Source organism: Clarias gariepinus, chromosome 18 (assembly GCF_024256425.1).
Source record: "Clarias gariepinus isolate MV-2021 ecotype Netherlands chromosome 18, CGAR_prim_01v2, whole genome shotgun sequence".
NCBI lineage: Eukaryota > Metazoa > Chordata > Actinopteri > Siluriformes > Clariidae > Clarias > Clarias gariepinus.
The window spans coordinates 17,771,441-17,786,633 of NC_071117.1; the positions used below are offsets into that span (position 1 = coordinate 17,771,441).

At 39.5% G+C, this 15,193-nt stretch overlaps 1 protein-coding gene across 1 annotated transcript in view; it reads left to right on the forward strand.

The window, feature by feature from the left end:
- Positions 1-15,193, forward strand: part of LOC128506209 (vang-like protein 1) — a 57,426-nt gene continuing 42,233 nt past the window's right edge. The window contains exon 1 of the mRNA XM_053476548.1: positions 1-172. The gene's annotated coding sequence lies outside the window, so the exon portion shown is untranslated. The remainder of the gene's footprint in view (positions 173-15,193) is intronic.

The window sequence follows — 15,193 nt, forward strand, 5'->3', positions numbered from 1 at the left end:
ACGGAAACACTGCCCCCGCTGTTTAGTCCTGATGTGGATAGCCCGTTCCGGCGCTGGGGTTTCCCAACCGGGCTCGGTTCGGTGCCAGATTTACCCAGGGATTTACCTACAGCGGTATCCGGATCTCGGGTTTACACTGCGTGCTGTATGGGAATGCCACGCTGCTGTGAAGGTGAGTGACTCGGGGGTTGTTCACTGGATCTTTCCCTGTGCTGTACGGAGCGCGTTCACACACACACACACATTCACACACACACGCCCGGTAACGCAGCAACTGGCGGTGAGGTCGGTTAGCAAAGCGTTGCGTCTGGGTCGTGTTTGATAAAAGACGAATCACATGATTTAACACCTTATTCTCAGTGCTGTGTGTCTTTGTTTTATTATTACTATCATTACACACAAACACACACACACACACTTTGGATAAAATTTGATCCCGTTGGTTTGTTCCCCCCAAAAAGCACCAGCTAGCAAACCTGTAACGTTAAACAGGACAGTGTTTATTATTACTATATCCATGTTTGTTCAAAATTAAACAGACCTGCTATGGGCAGGAGAAACATGAATTGTTTTAAAAGAAAAAAACACACACAGCGACTTAAGAGCAAGTTTACAAAGTGTCATTGACTTACAAGATATTACATTCCATCGTGCCTACCTGAATTTAAAGCCTAACGTTAATAGTTTATACACGGTTTATTGATCTACTTGTGAGAAACTGTTGCCATGGGCGAGCGGTCGGTGTTAGCGCGACACTGTTGCTGCACCTCCGCCGTCTTGCTCGTGTTGTCCCTCGGGTGTCCTCCGGCGCTTGGACAGGGTTTTATACTTCAATATTCCTGGCTGTAACTCCACTGTTTTTTCTTTTTGTGCTCGTTTTTTGTAGTCCAGAGGTGTGTGAGTGTGTGTGTGTGTGTTTCTGTGTCGGTTCCTGGAGGCCTTAAGGAGACCGCGGAGTTTCCTGCTGCGACCGCCATTGATTTTTTTTTTTTTGAGTTGGTGTAACACCCTTCTGTAGTGCTACGAGTATAACAACACAAAAAACACACATCTGTAGAAAACGTCACATTTAATGACAATATTTTAAGGTATAGAAAGCTGTCAAAATGCCCCAAAGTCAATAAGGAGAGATGGCAGTTGGTGCAGTTCTGTGGTAACTTTGGTGTATCTTATAACACAGAGTAGGGTGAGTATTGGTAAAGTGGGACATGAAATGGTCGCAGAGTGGCATAGTGGTTAGCACTGTCAGCTTGCACCTCCAGGGTGTGGGTTTGATTCCTGCCTGTCTATTAAGTTTGCATTTCCTTCCTAGGTTTTCTTCATGTACCCCAGTTTCCTCCCACATTCCAAAGGCATGCAGATTAGGCTCGTAATTGTGTAAATGCGCGTGTGAATGTTAACCGGAGGTCCTACTACGGTTGTAAAATGAGAATAAATACAATGTTCATCACTGTTAGCCTCCATGGCCTAGTTGGACTACAGATGTTCCTAGATGGGTGGATGTGACACTTAATATTAATCCTCTGTATTTTTAGTTGTGTAGTTATAAGTAAATTCTACATTATTTTGCATTTTAACATTTTAAAAGAGATCTTGGTAGCTTAGTGATTAGCATTGTTGCCTTGCACCTGGGTTCGATTACCGCCTGAAGTTTTCATGTTTTTACCCGTGCTTGGTGGGTTTCCACCAGGGACTCTGGTTTTCTCCGACAGTCCAAAGACATGCAGAAGAGTCTAATTAACATTTCCATGTTGCTCATAGTGTGTGAATGTTGACCGTACCACAGTCATAAAATGGACAGGGGTAGCTCAATGGTTAAGGCATTGGACTACGGTTTGGAAGATCCCAGGTTCAAACCCCACAACCACCAAGTTGCCACTGGTGGGCCCTTGAGCAAGGCCCTTAACCCTCATCTGCTCAGATGTGTAATGAGATAAAATGTAAGTCGCTCTGGATAAGAGCGTCTACTAAATGCCTAATTGTAAAATGGGAATAGATAGAGCAGTAACCACCATCGGCCTTCATAGTCCCTACTTGGACTACAGAGGTTCCTGGATGTATGTATGTATGTATGGGACACATATGTCTATTTTTATTTGTTTAGTCATCTGTAAATTGTTCATTTATTGTATTTGAACCTTTTAAAAGAAATCTTAAAAGTTATCTTTTTTATACTATAAAAGTGTCTCGTAAAGTGACAAAAACATGTTCTACTTTAGTAGTGTTCACTCTGTTTGATTTTAGTAGTGCCAAACTTGTTGAGACATGTTTATAACTATTTAGATGCAATGTAATACTATTTATTTCCTTGATTCCTTATAAGAAGCTGGAGAACTGTGGAAAGGGACTTAACCTCACATGTTCATCAAGGCTAGGCAACAAGCATCGAACGATTCCCAGTAGCAACATTCTGGTGTTTTTTTATATATATTTTTAGGTTTTATAGTATCAGTAAATAGTTTGGACGAAAGTTTCGATTTATGTTCTACATACAACAATACTGAGGATTTCGAAACTATGAAATAACACCTGGAATTATGCAATTAAGAAAAAATACCAAAAAAGAATAACTTTCATTTGTTATTATAAGACATGAATGTCAGCTGTTCTGGGATAGTTCTTGCAAGAACAGGAACGTCAAGTGCATTTGCAAAAACCATTAAGCACCATGCTGAAAATAGCCCTCATGAAGACAATCCCAGGAAAGATCAAAACTTGTGCATTTGGAGTTACCAGCCTCAGAAATCATTAATTAACAGCACCTCAAAGAGTTGTTACGAAGGCTTTACAGAGCATATTCAGCAGACACATCACAATATCAACTGTTCCAAGAAGATTTTTGCATATTTTGGATGCCTGTAGCATTGTGTAATGTAAAAATAAATAAAAATCAGTAAATTAGAAGGTTTGTATAAACTTTTGACTGGTAGTGTATCGGTCAGAACCTTCAACCATCCTAAGAACCCTTGCGGAAACCTTTTCTTTTTTTTTTGCATTCATACTAACAGTCAACAAGTTGCTTCAGTCACTTGTAGTTTGTCTCTTTTGGGAGATTAGACACTGATTAAAAAATAACATTTAATGTATAACCATTTTAAGAGCTAAATGTTTAAACAATTATTAAAATGAAACAATCTGTATCACATGACAGATCCCCCTGAAACAAATGCAGCATAATGTGAAAGTGACTGGAATTTCTTTTTAACATGCAAACGTTTCTGTAAGGCATGCTTTATTTGAGGAACAAATATGGCCGAAAAAAGAGATGCAAGTAAACATAAAATTTCGTCAGATCAGATGATTAAGCATCTTGTTTCGAATCCGCAATTCTTCCAATCGTAACTAATGGCATGTAGAAACGGAAGTCGTGAGTGGGAAACTGAAGAGGCATGTGGGGAACTGAAGGGCCCATGTGCCTCATGGGATTGATTTAAGAAATCACCAGTTATTTGAATTAATGTTTTTCTATGTTGTATCAATTTTGCATAAAGTTATTCTGATTTAAATGCTAGTACTTGTTAAAAATACATTGTGCTAAAAAAAAAAGTCATCTGTTACTTCGTTGCTTGTTAGGGCGGAAATATACTTGCTTTTAACTACATGTACGTGCATGCAGAAATTAATGTGTCGCGCCCATATGTGCCCACAAGATGCAATATGAACGTACTGTAAATGGTACAGGCAGTGTAATCAGCCAGCATGTTAAAAATGGTGGAAAGTTCAAAGGAAAGGAAAGTTGTGAGACCAGCACCTGCATGAAATACCTTTATCGCTGCACTGTGACAAATATGCATGTCAAAACAGCTGGCGGGAGATAAGTTCCATCTTAAATGTCGACATAGCAAGTAGAGATGTGAATCAAAAGGACCATCCAATAGAATATCATCACAATACCTACTGTAGGTAGGTGCATTCAGTTTGTATTGCGGTTCTGTTAGTATCATGATTATATAAATATCCTGATTATGTTTTTTTTTTAACATATTGTTACTGTTCTAAACAAATTTGCAAATAATTTCCCCCATCACACAGCAGAACGCTGTGCTGCTTGCCAAAAAAGGAATAGTTTAGAGTGTACCACCTAGAGGAATTGCCCCATATTACTACTTTAAAGTCAAATATATACATTACTGTATATAAACAAATAAGTGAAAAGAAGCTTATATCGTGATACAAAAAAAAAATCAACAATTTTTGCCTATCTAGTGAAAACCAAGCCTCTTGAGAGTCTTTTTCTCTGAGAGTTTGTTTGCTCCGGTGGTCCTCCATACTGAACTCCTCTTGTAACATGTATAGCATGTAGACAGGCAAGTATGTGAACAAATTGAACCATTGACCATGTGGACACAAAATCGCTTATTATTTCCTCTTTAACCGTAACATATTAATTGGTGGATTAGTGGCAGGTTTCTCGCCTGCCATGCAGAAGACTCGAATTCAATCCTCCCAAGCCTGAATAAAATGAGAGGGTTGTGTCAGGAAGTAAAACCGGCGTAAAAGAAAAGTGGTATATGGCGTAAAACCTGTGCAAGGTTGTGCACGGGTTGGATGGTCTGCTGTGGCGACTCCTCAACGTGATCAGCCGAAAGACTAACAAAAAATTATTTTTACCCTTATCAGTGTTATCTTCTGCCTAAAACAGGGTTTACAATATTATCGTGATAATGCGGCCTATTTTTATCATCACATATCTGGTTGTCCAATCCTTGTGTCTTAAAATAACTTTTAATTTATTTTCTATTTTCTTAACATGAACAAGCAGGAAAACCAATATAAATGATTTATATATAAATCACAGCTGTCTTCATTTATTTTGTAAAAAGAAACAAGCCATATGGTATACTAGGATGTGACTGATCCCCATGGTACTCCCTCCATGTGTGTGCAGCTAAGCACCGATCGAGTCTCTCAGGGCATTTAGACTGTGATGCCTTCCAGCGGTGTTTTAGTCTCATGCATGCTTGAATGAATAAACATGAATCTTCACACTTGTGGTATTTATCCCCCAGCCAATCTTGCATTTATCTCTTTTCTCTTTAAGGACCACCTTGTTCATTGTAGCAGACAGCTCATCTCTTTCTGCCGCTCTGAAAAGGAGCCGTTCTGTTGAGAGAACATCGAACACAGATATTCGCTTTTGCGCTTTTGTGGTAAAACACACCCTGGCACCGTAAAGTGAGAGAGAGAGAGAGAGAGAGAGAAAGAAAGATAAAACACTTCTCTCTTCAGTAGAGCACGGTTTTCTCCCCTGCTATTCAATGAATAATGCAACACCGTCAATTATGAAGGGTTTTCTTCCTTTTTTTTCTCTCTGAGCCTTGAACCTGACAGCAACGAAAGCATGCGATTATTACAGCTCGTGTTCACACGGGATTTGAAAGCACCCTTTCCCGCCCTCCCACAAGGAAACCTATGCATGGATCTCACCTGTCTTACATTGCTTTGAGCTGAACCGATCTAATCCCTTTCCTTTAAAGATGTCAGAAATACTAATTCTCATTTTCACCTATAACAAGTTCTCCGAGGAATTTTGTGCTTTATAATGCCGGTCTAGCTTTTCCCACGTTTGTCCAGGTTTTCCCCAAAAGCTATGATGTAATACTTGGCACACTGTTGCTAGTTAGCCCGTTGTACCGTGACACTGCGAGTTCTCACTTCCGCCCTTGTGACTCTTAAGTCTTTGTATTCTTTTCAAAAATGTAATGCAGTTGCTTCTGGACATTTGGATAAACTCTACTTCTGACAAAGGAATCGTGTGTATGTAAAAATTAGCGTTACATACACACAACAGAAATAGGTCTCATCTATTAGTATATTTAAGACATTTGTCTCCTTATTTTCTCACATAAGTCTGTGTGCCTGGAGTTTGCTCTCCCTCTGTTCTCCCTGTGCTTGGTGGGTTTCCTCAGAAACCCTTGTCTGAAAACATGCTCCAGCGGCCAAAGCGTACATCGATGCCATTGCCATTTCATAACATTGCTGAGGCCTATGCGATACATGTACGCCTGTGTACTCTCCTGTTTTTAATTTACTTTAGATTATAGATTGTATTTGCTTTCTGTATTATGTTTCAGGAATTAGGTGTAGTACTCACTCCAGAAAAGTGTAGTCTCCAGGAAAGCTTAGGTATATAAAGTGTGTACAATGGTGTCTCAGAAAATGGAGCCCATTTTCTCTCCCTATTGCCTATTCGCTCACGCTTTCTGTCTCTCGCGCGCTCTCTCTCTCTCTTTTCTTCTTTTTTTTTTTGTTTGTTTATGGGTTTAGTCTCAAGGACATGCTGGAGCCGAGGATGGTGTAAGTCGGCGTTGGAGGCGAGCCAGCACCTTTTCTTTTGTGTCCTATAGTAATTTGTCTCTTCTCTTTTTGCTTTCACTCGCACTCCTTCCCGCCGCCCCTCTGGCTGAGGTCTTGATTTCACACGTTCATTCCAGCAGCAGCCAGAACGCTCACCAAAATCAATGAAGCTTCCTCGTGCTCATCACTGCAAAATCCAGACATATAGGAAGTTCATTAACATGTCCATCACACAGAGGATTTTTGTGGATCTTTAAAAGATGCCTTTTTTTAATTTTCCTTTTCATCCCATTGTTTGCTGATACGATGCCACTAAGATTAATCCCAAGATTAGCTGTTTTAATGCAGCCAGCTGTAAATGGATTCTCATAGCCTCAGCACAGCACAATTTCCCGTGATGGCGAGCACGGTGAATCGATTGCCTCCTCCGCCTTAGTGCATTCTATCTTCCCTATCACTCGAATAGTCTCTTTTGTAGTCTTTTTATTACCAGGCGTTCCGCTCCAGGCAGGGAAATGGCTGCTTGTTTTGTCTGCTTGTTTACGGAGATGCTTTGCATATGCTTGATGAGGTGTCACTAATGACCATGACGCAGGCGATTTTCACATCTTACATTACCGTTGGCGGATTTGTTTGCTTACGTTTTTTTCCTCACACGCTGCCTTACTCACGCTCGATTCCAGCAGCTAAGTGACAGAAGGTAAATGTAAAATGACTACCCCTGGCAGCTGTATTGAATAAATGTCACCCAGGTCAGGGGTTAAATGCAGAGATAGCTGAATGTTTTGGATCAGATAAGATCTCGCTTGTATGCTCGGGTCCCCAGTAAACATTGGCAAGGCTTTCGATTCCGTACGAAGGTGTTCCTCTGGAGTTTTGGAATGTTTTCATAAAAGGTGTGGCAGGTGATTACGGGAGGATGTTTATGCAGGGGGGGAAAGGAAGTAGCAGAACGGATATAAGAAAATAAACGTGGGATTTGGTGAAGCCTGGCAGGTTTCCAACAACATCACAGTGATGGATTGCATCTGAACGAACCATTGACTTGAATGGAATATTTTTCAAGGACTTTTTTCTACAGCGTTCTTTTACAAGCAAGCGCAGGTCACTTGTGTCACTTGTAGTTTCCCTCTTGTGAGCATGAGCATGACCATGCTGTCTATTGCATAAAACAGTAACAGCTAGTTTTTTGTTTTTAATGCATCAAAAAACAACTGGTAATTACTGGTAGGGGCTAAAGGGTTGAGTAAGAAACCAAGAAATAAATGACCGACCCCATCCAAACACTGTACCTTCTGGAAAAATGTCAGTTTATTGCATACTTTCAGTAGATTTTGTGTTATCTGAGCAGCACGTATCTCTGTCATTCCCCATTCCTTAACAAATCTAGCAACAATTTCACTTCTGCCACACAGGATGCCAAAGTGTGAATAGTTTAAAGCGTACTTTACCACCTGTAGGATTGTAAAGAAGCAATGACTTTTACTGCCTCAAATGCCTCCAAAGTCTCAAAACTCAGTTTAACAATAAACATGGATTGACATGCGAGCAACATTTGTTGCCAATTTGAACTGCATAGACTAATTTGCATTGGCTCTTCGTAAACATTCATAAGTCCTTGATTAGAAAGCATATATGTCCAATATACTGTAACAGTACAAAGCCTAGTAATGTGACTACACGGCATAAGGTTGCACTTCCTTTTTGTTGGGGTAGACTACAGCTGAATGTGTAATCAGGGGAAGAAGTACTGCTATGATGCGGTTATGATTAGCTACAGTACCTCGCTGAACTTATTCTCCTCAGTAACAAACGGTGCAGGGTAGGGTTGCGCGATATGCCCATTGTCATATCGTCCTATCGTCAGCCTGTAAGATCGCCGATACACGATAGTAGTCAAAGCCCAGGGATTCTGCGTGCTGTCGCGTTGTATTCAGAGAGTAGTACATATTTTTGTGGTTATTTTTTTCATTTCATGTCTGTTGTTTTATCGATAAATCTGCTCATATCTGCGCACGCGTTTATCAGCCTTTTGATCAAAAAGTTGCACGCGCAACTCACTTTCACTTTGCACAAGGCAGTGTTTATTGTTTAGTGTATATTTAAAGGCGCATAAACACAATAAAACAATTGTTTTAGGCTAACATATCATACCTCATTGTAGTTTTTTTGCACACACGCGCGGGTGCGTTACAATAATAATAAGGAAAAATCACAATAATAAATTCGGAGCAGTACTACTAATAATAATTATACTGAATGAAGAAAGCGCCGTCGAAGAAGTATCATCATTGAAGGAGAGAAGAAAATGAAGAATTAATACTTATCAGTATTTACAGTTTGAGCTCGACATGTTTATGAGCTCTGTCGCTTGCTGTCAATGGGTGACTAGGAGAGAGAACACATTTTCGGCTTCAGTAGACACACAATACTTCAGACTGAAACACGACTGCCCCATACAGGTAATGAAGGGCATTTTCACAGCTTGCCGTGCGCAGCCGTGGCAAGTCACGGGATTCCTTTTCTTGAAACGTGGGTTTTTAATGGCGACATCTGTATCGTCCATATAGCTGACTATCGTCGATAGACGAGACTATCGTCGATAGACAATAGTATCGTCTATCGGCACAACCCTAGTGCAGGGAATGAATAGCTTTATACTACAGTTCATATACTTTGTCATGGAAAGCTGGCTTACGCCGACGATGGTTCTTCTTCTTCTTGGTGTTTGCTGGCAGTTGCTGTCCACTTACATTACTGCCACTTTCTGGACTTGATCTCCCTCACCTTCCTTTCAGTATAAATTCTTATTTCTAGTCCCATCCCATGTTTAATACTGTCGGAATAAATCTACTGTGTGAAATTCCTCATCCTGATGTGTTTTTTGCCTCTCTAAGCCAACTTGCCATCTTAAGCCAATGATACCATACAAACATCGGCTCACCACAATACAGTTGGAATGTTGTTCCATATTTCTTCCCTCGGTACGAATCAATCAAACAGGAAAATGGCCTGACAGTCCTCATTCATTTTACATATTTAATGTGAAAATGTAATATGAATAAATGTTTTAAAAAAGAACAGAGAAAAGTACAGGAATCCTTCTTGTGTCACCTGCCTGTGAAGCATTAGCACTGTCATCTCGCGTCGGCGTCATTGTCGTCCGTCGTCCGTCTTCATCACAGTTTTCCTCTATCCGCAACTCCATCTAAACCATTCATCGGAATGAAACCTTCACAGAGCCTTTATTAAGAAGCGTAGATGTGCACTAGCTATTTCATTTATAGACGTAACATGTCAAGTGGGCAGGAGACACATTTTGCCTGAACCCGTAAAATTGTAATACAAATGAAAAAAACAAATCAACAATCTACCTAACTATAATTTCAATACATTCTAACTAACACCAACAAAAAACATTATTATACGTTTTTTTTAATTTAGTTAAATTATTTTACATATTCTCATCTTGTTCAGCCCTAACATGAGCATCGTCTTCTGTGGCTTTAGTGTTTCATTCCTAATTTGAATAACATGTAGAAATCCCCAATTTAGATAAAATTTATGGTATGCACTTGTGTACGGTTTCAGTTTAATGATGGTAATTACACATAAATACCCTATAAGTAAAGCAGTAAGTAGTGGAGTGGAGTAGCACAGGCTGGTGCAGTTTAAACTGTAACTTTAAAGCCCAATATGTCATCCCCAGACGACCTGTAACCTCACGCCCCCTCCGCCGGCTGTCTAACTGTATAACTCTCAGCTAGGCTCCGTCACCATTTGTCAGCGGTAAGAGGATTATTTTTGAGTGATAATGATGGCACTTGAACAGACAGCTCCATATTCCTTACAAGAAAAGTTAGTACTTCTCGACCCCTTCCCTCCCTCCCGAGCAGCTCAGGTTTATGAGTAGAGGTGTAGCTTAAGGGCAACGTATGATGGTTAGATGATGTTGATGTGACGTTGACGGTCAAGTTAATTTCAGGTTTCCGATGTTTGTCTCGTCAATTTGTAAAAGCTGACTTTTGCACTTAGATGAGGATTACCGAATTAGCTCTGTGACGTTTTTAAGTGCCGGAGGTTTGGTTTCATATAGAAATGTGGTTTGCTGAGGCCTGCCTCTAACCGACTAGTGGTTTTTAAATCACGTGTGGGCTCTGAGGCTGCCTGTAATTGCACATTTATTAGGTATGAATGACAGCTAACTGGCTGTCAGTTTTAGTACAATGGGGAAGGCAGCTCTGGGACAGAATTCCTATTGTAAGAGATAGTTTTACAAACTGAAGAGCAAAAAAAAGTCATATTAGTTCATGACACAAATCATTTTTTTTAATCAAAAATTTTTTTCTCTAACTAGTTTTGCCATAATATAAACTACTACTTTTGCTAACAAACAGTCATACATGGATCTGTCATTTATTATTATTAAATGTTGGATTAATTGGCTTAATACTCTTATTTGTCTTTTTAAGTTACTAAAGAGTTCTATTTAGCTAGCTAATGTAACATAAAGAAGATACAGTGTACCCTCAACATGCAAATTTAATGCGTTCCGGAGGCAAGTTTGTAACTTAAAATTTTGTATAGCAAACGCATTTTCCCATTGAAGATCCAATGCAATGTAAATGCAAATAATATGTTTGAGCCACCCAAAAATGTTATAAAAAATTCCAAATTTCCAACGCTTGAATCAGTTTTTGCATATTCATACAATTAAAACATTTAGAAAAGACATTTATGTAAAATACAAAATAAATACACATTAAACCTCATTTAACCTTTAATTATGATTTCGTTTTTTTAAATTTTTTTTTATTAAAAATGTGACAAGTTCAGGAGATGTTCAAAACCAGAAGTGTGTGAAACCGGAAGTGCGTGCGCCCGGTTTGAATGTTTGAAGCTGAATCTGCTTTGCAAGGCAACGAAAAATTCAGCCAAAATATTGGTTCAGGATATAGTCGGAAAAATTTGTGAGTATTTCATCAAAGGCTAAGCTACAACTATAACACAGTTAGCCAAGTCACCAAATGAGCTAACAAGTAACAATTGAAGTTATTTTGGTTATTAAGAATACCAAACATGAATGTCTAAAAAGGAGTCTAAAAATGGGTGTTTGACTAAATTATTATGTTTTTGAATTAGCAAACTTGAACTGTAACCCAACAGTTCCAACAGAGTACGTTAATTTGATGAGAGGCATTCCATGAGTGGTGATATATTAACCACTGGGATGTTTAACTATATGTATCACTGTGCATCACTGGTGTGTTAACGGGAATTAATTACACTAACTCTCGGTCACCAGCATGGGTGCAAGTAGGTTAGTGTGGTTTGTAGTATTAAGGGGAGAGCAGCAGCTGGCCAAAATCCACATTCAAAACCAGTCACGGAAGCACTTTCAGCAAGAAAACTCATCCGATGACGTTATGTCATTATAACAACACTTTGTTCTTCTTAATAATTGTCTCTAAATCCTTGTGAATTGCCTCTGAATTGTCCATATTGTTTTGTTCACGGCTAAAACAAGGGACAAAACTAACAAGTAGTAGGACGACTTTACTTCTAGGACGACTTTCACACACACACACACACACACACACACACACACACACACTAACGGAATCACTGCTGTCTGGCTTACGGATTACGTAAATTGTCTGAATAACGGATTAAATTTTTGCAAGTACAGTACTTTGTAACGCGTTACACCCAATACTGTTCATTACACTAACTGTCGGGCGCCGGCTCCGTCTTTTGCATTGAGTTAGTTCCGCCAGTCGTGGAAGGATCAACATTACTATTTAAATAAACAAAAAATTGGTGTTACCTCTGATACTCTCAGAAACAGAACATATAAAGATAAAAACACACCATGTTGCAAACTTTTATTAAAGAAGAATGTTTTGGTTGATCCTCATGGTCCAGTGCAATGAATCATCGCGCTGAAAAAGTCGGACAAGGCGGAAAATTACATTTCAAGCTTTGGGCCTCCTTTTTTTTATATAAAGTCACCAAGTTTTCCTGAGGGCAAAAAATTAAACGTGACACCTTCGGCATGCTCCCATCCGTCAAAACAAAACGGGCTATAACTGCCTTAAGATGTCCATGTGATCTTTCACAGTGTCACATCCCTTACAGAGACCAATTCTCTTTCAAGCCTGGGTATAACTAGTGGTCAAAGTGAAAGCATAATGTTTTAATCAAAATGCCTTTCCGTTTCACTCGTGAGTGTTATAGAGACAAAATCTCTCGCACAAAATCTCAGTCGCACAAAAAGGCATGCCAAGTTAAAGAACTTCCTTCATTAAAAGACTTTTTTCTTTGTTGTTTTTTCTTCTTCTTTTGTTTAATCAGTCGGAATGCTCTTTCTGGAAAGGTCTGGGAATAAACGAGCCATAAAAGTTTAAAACAAAGAGAGTGTGCCATGCAAGTACATGTGTTTTGTATTCGGTCGCCGAGACCTGTGTAAATGAAACTCCACTCTGATTAATAGAGTGCGGTTGAGCACAGAGGTGAGATTTGATATGGCTGTTTGGCTGTTTCGGTATGAGAGGCACTCAACTCCATCATCGCACACTTCATCTTGGCATGTACGGAGGTCACTGCAAAAGAAAAAATAAGACAAGGGTGCTTTGTAGGGCTGCAGGATTTGTTTAAAAAAATCACATTGTGATTATTTTGACAAGTTTGATATGCAACTTTCGAATGTACCCTTTTTTTATTCAAACGTATTTATCTGGGCGAAGAGCAAATAATTGAACAAATGATCTCATTAAGAGGATTTGCCAAAACAAAAAAAAAAATGCTCAAAATTATATATACCCATCAAACAAATACTTAAATTATTGATTACATAAACTCTCGACTATGTGTGTTTTAAGTGTAATAAATTGCGGCCTTTTGTTTTTCACTAATTGCATTGTTTTAATTTTATGTAATTAATTGTGCAGCACTAGAGCCGTTTTGAAGAAGCTTGGGGGTCACATGGTTTAGTTTGAAGCACAAGACCATTCTTGGCTTTTACAGTACATAAATAAATAAATCTCTCTCTCTCGCATGCCTTCCTACTTTCTCAGCTGTGGCTGAGGGTGAGATCGGTGCATGCTGCTCGCACACATAGATTTTGGATGCAACACATGACTTTGATGACAGTGTATTCTAAACAGTGTCCACTACCATGTTCAGGTATCGTTGGCATTAATATTTCATTCGAGTTGTGCCATGCTCAAGACCTCCTCGAACTTGAGCGCTGTGCACTGATCTGTGCACCGGCACACTGTGTTCATACATGCAGTATACAGTATGTGTGTCCCTCAGCCAGAAATTTGAGAGCTTCCTAAAATGCTTCCATATTCAGCAAGTATCCAGCTTTTTCTTCTCCTTCCATCCTAACCATCATGCTCAATGCGTGCATGCTTACATTCCAGCTCCAGTTATATTAAATTGCTCAAAGAATTTGTCGTTCTACATGTCTACAGTCATCTGTCTTTATTATACATTATCCACGTTGTGCAGTCCATCAGATCCATTGATAGAAAAACAACGTCAATGCATGATGCTACCGCCACCATGCTTAACAACTGCTATAGTGTTCATAAGGTTGAATACTTTACTTCTCCAGTAAAGTAGCCATTTGTCTCAGTCCATGTGATCAGCTGCACACTGTGTAGCCAAGCTTGAAGGTGTTGGTTTTTGGACCAGAGGTTTCTTTTATGGATGGCAGCTTTTTAGCCAATAGTGATATGAACTCACTTGACTGTAGACAGTGACACTGGTGTTTCAGTTCTTAGGTTGCTCCTGACTACCTTAATCAGTTTCCAGCTCATGGTGAGTGAAATTTGGGTCTTCTTGGGTGGACTGATCAGACAGACTAGTCATTCTTCTAGGCATTTAAAAAAAGTATTCCTGATTTCTGATTTGCGCTTTTTAATTATCACAGAAAGTATGCGCTTTGTAGTTGTACTAATAATAATGTGTGTGATGTGGGTGGACACAGATTGCTTACATCTTTAATGATGCCGTCTCCAGCTGCACCAGTTCTGAGAAAGAAAGGCTTAGAGAAGCATCATCCAGCTGTGTCAACTCACATGCCTAGGTGAACGCAACTTTGACTAGCTTGCTTTGTTTCAGAACTGATGGAGTGTAAAAGTCAGTGTATTTATTGTCCTTCATTAAATGGACTCTCTGCTACGGGTACACACTTCTCATTGAAAAACCTGTATATTATGTGGTAATATGTGTATATTATCTGGAATAAATTGCAGCATTTTGTGATTAAATATTTTACATTTTCAAATGCACTTTCTTTCGCATTTTTATGCAAATACTATTCGCAGCTCAAATTTTTAAAGGCATCTGTCTTCATTATACATTATCCACATTGTGCAATGTATAAAAATAACGCCAATGCATGATGCTACCGCCACCATGCCTACAACTTGAGATCAGTGCTAAACTCTGCTTCTTCCTCACTCAAGCAAAGCAAGGATTAAGGGCCGTGCTGAAGGGCCCAACAGTGACAACCTGGTGGTAGTGGGGTTTAAACCTGGAACATTCCCAGCAATAGTCCAGTGCATTGTCTACTAAGCTAACCCTAATCCAATCAGAAGGGAATGATTGCATGGTTCTGGCTTGACATTGCCAGGAAGTGAAGATTGTTGTGCGAAGGCAATCAAGTGGTAGGTTTAAGACATCCACAGTCTCAGGGTACGATACATGTTTCCTTGCAGCCTGTTTTTTTCCCGTATGGACTTTAATAGCGTAGTATTTTATTGGTGAATTTGAACTGTAGAGCAAAGCAGCAAAACATGTTTCTCCAATGCATCTTAGCTTCGCTCAGAAAACAGTCTGTTGTTCATCATGGTTACTTTGCTATACAAGAACCCGGGCTCTCCAG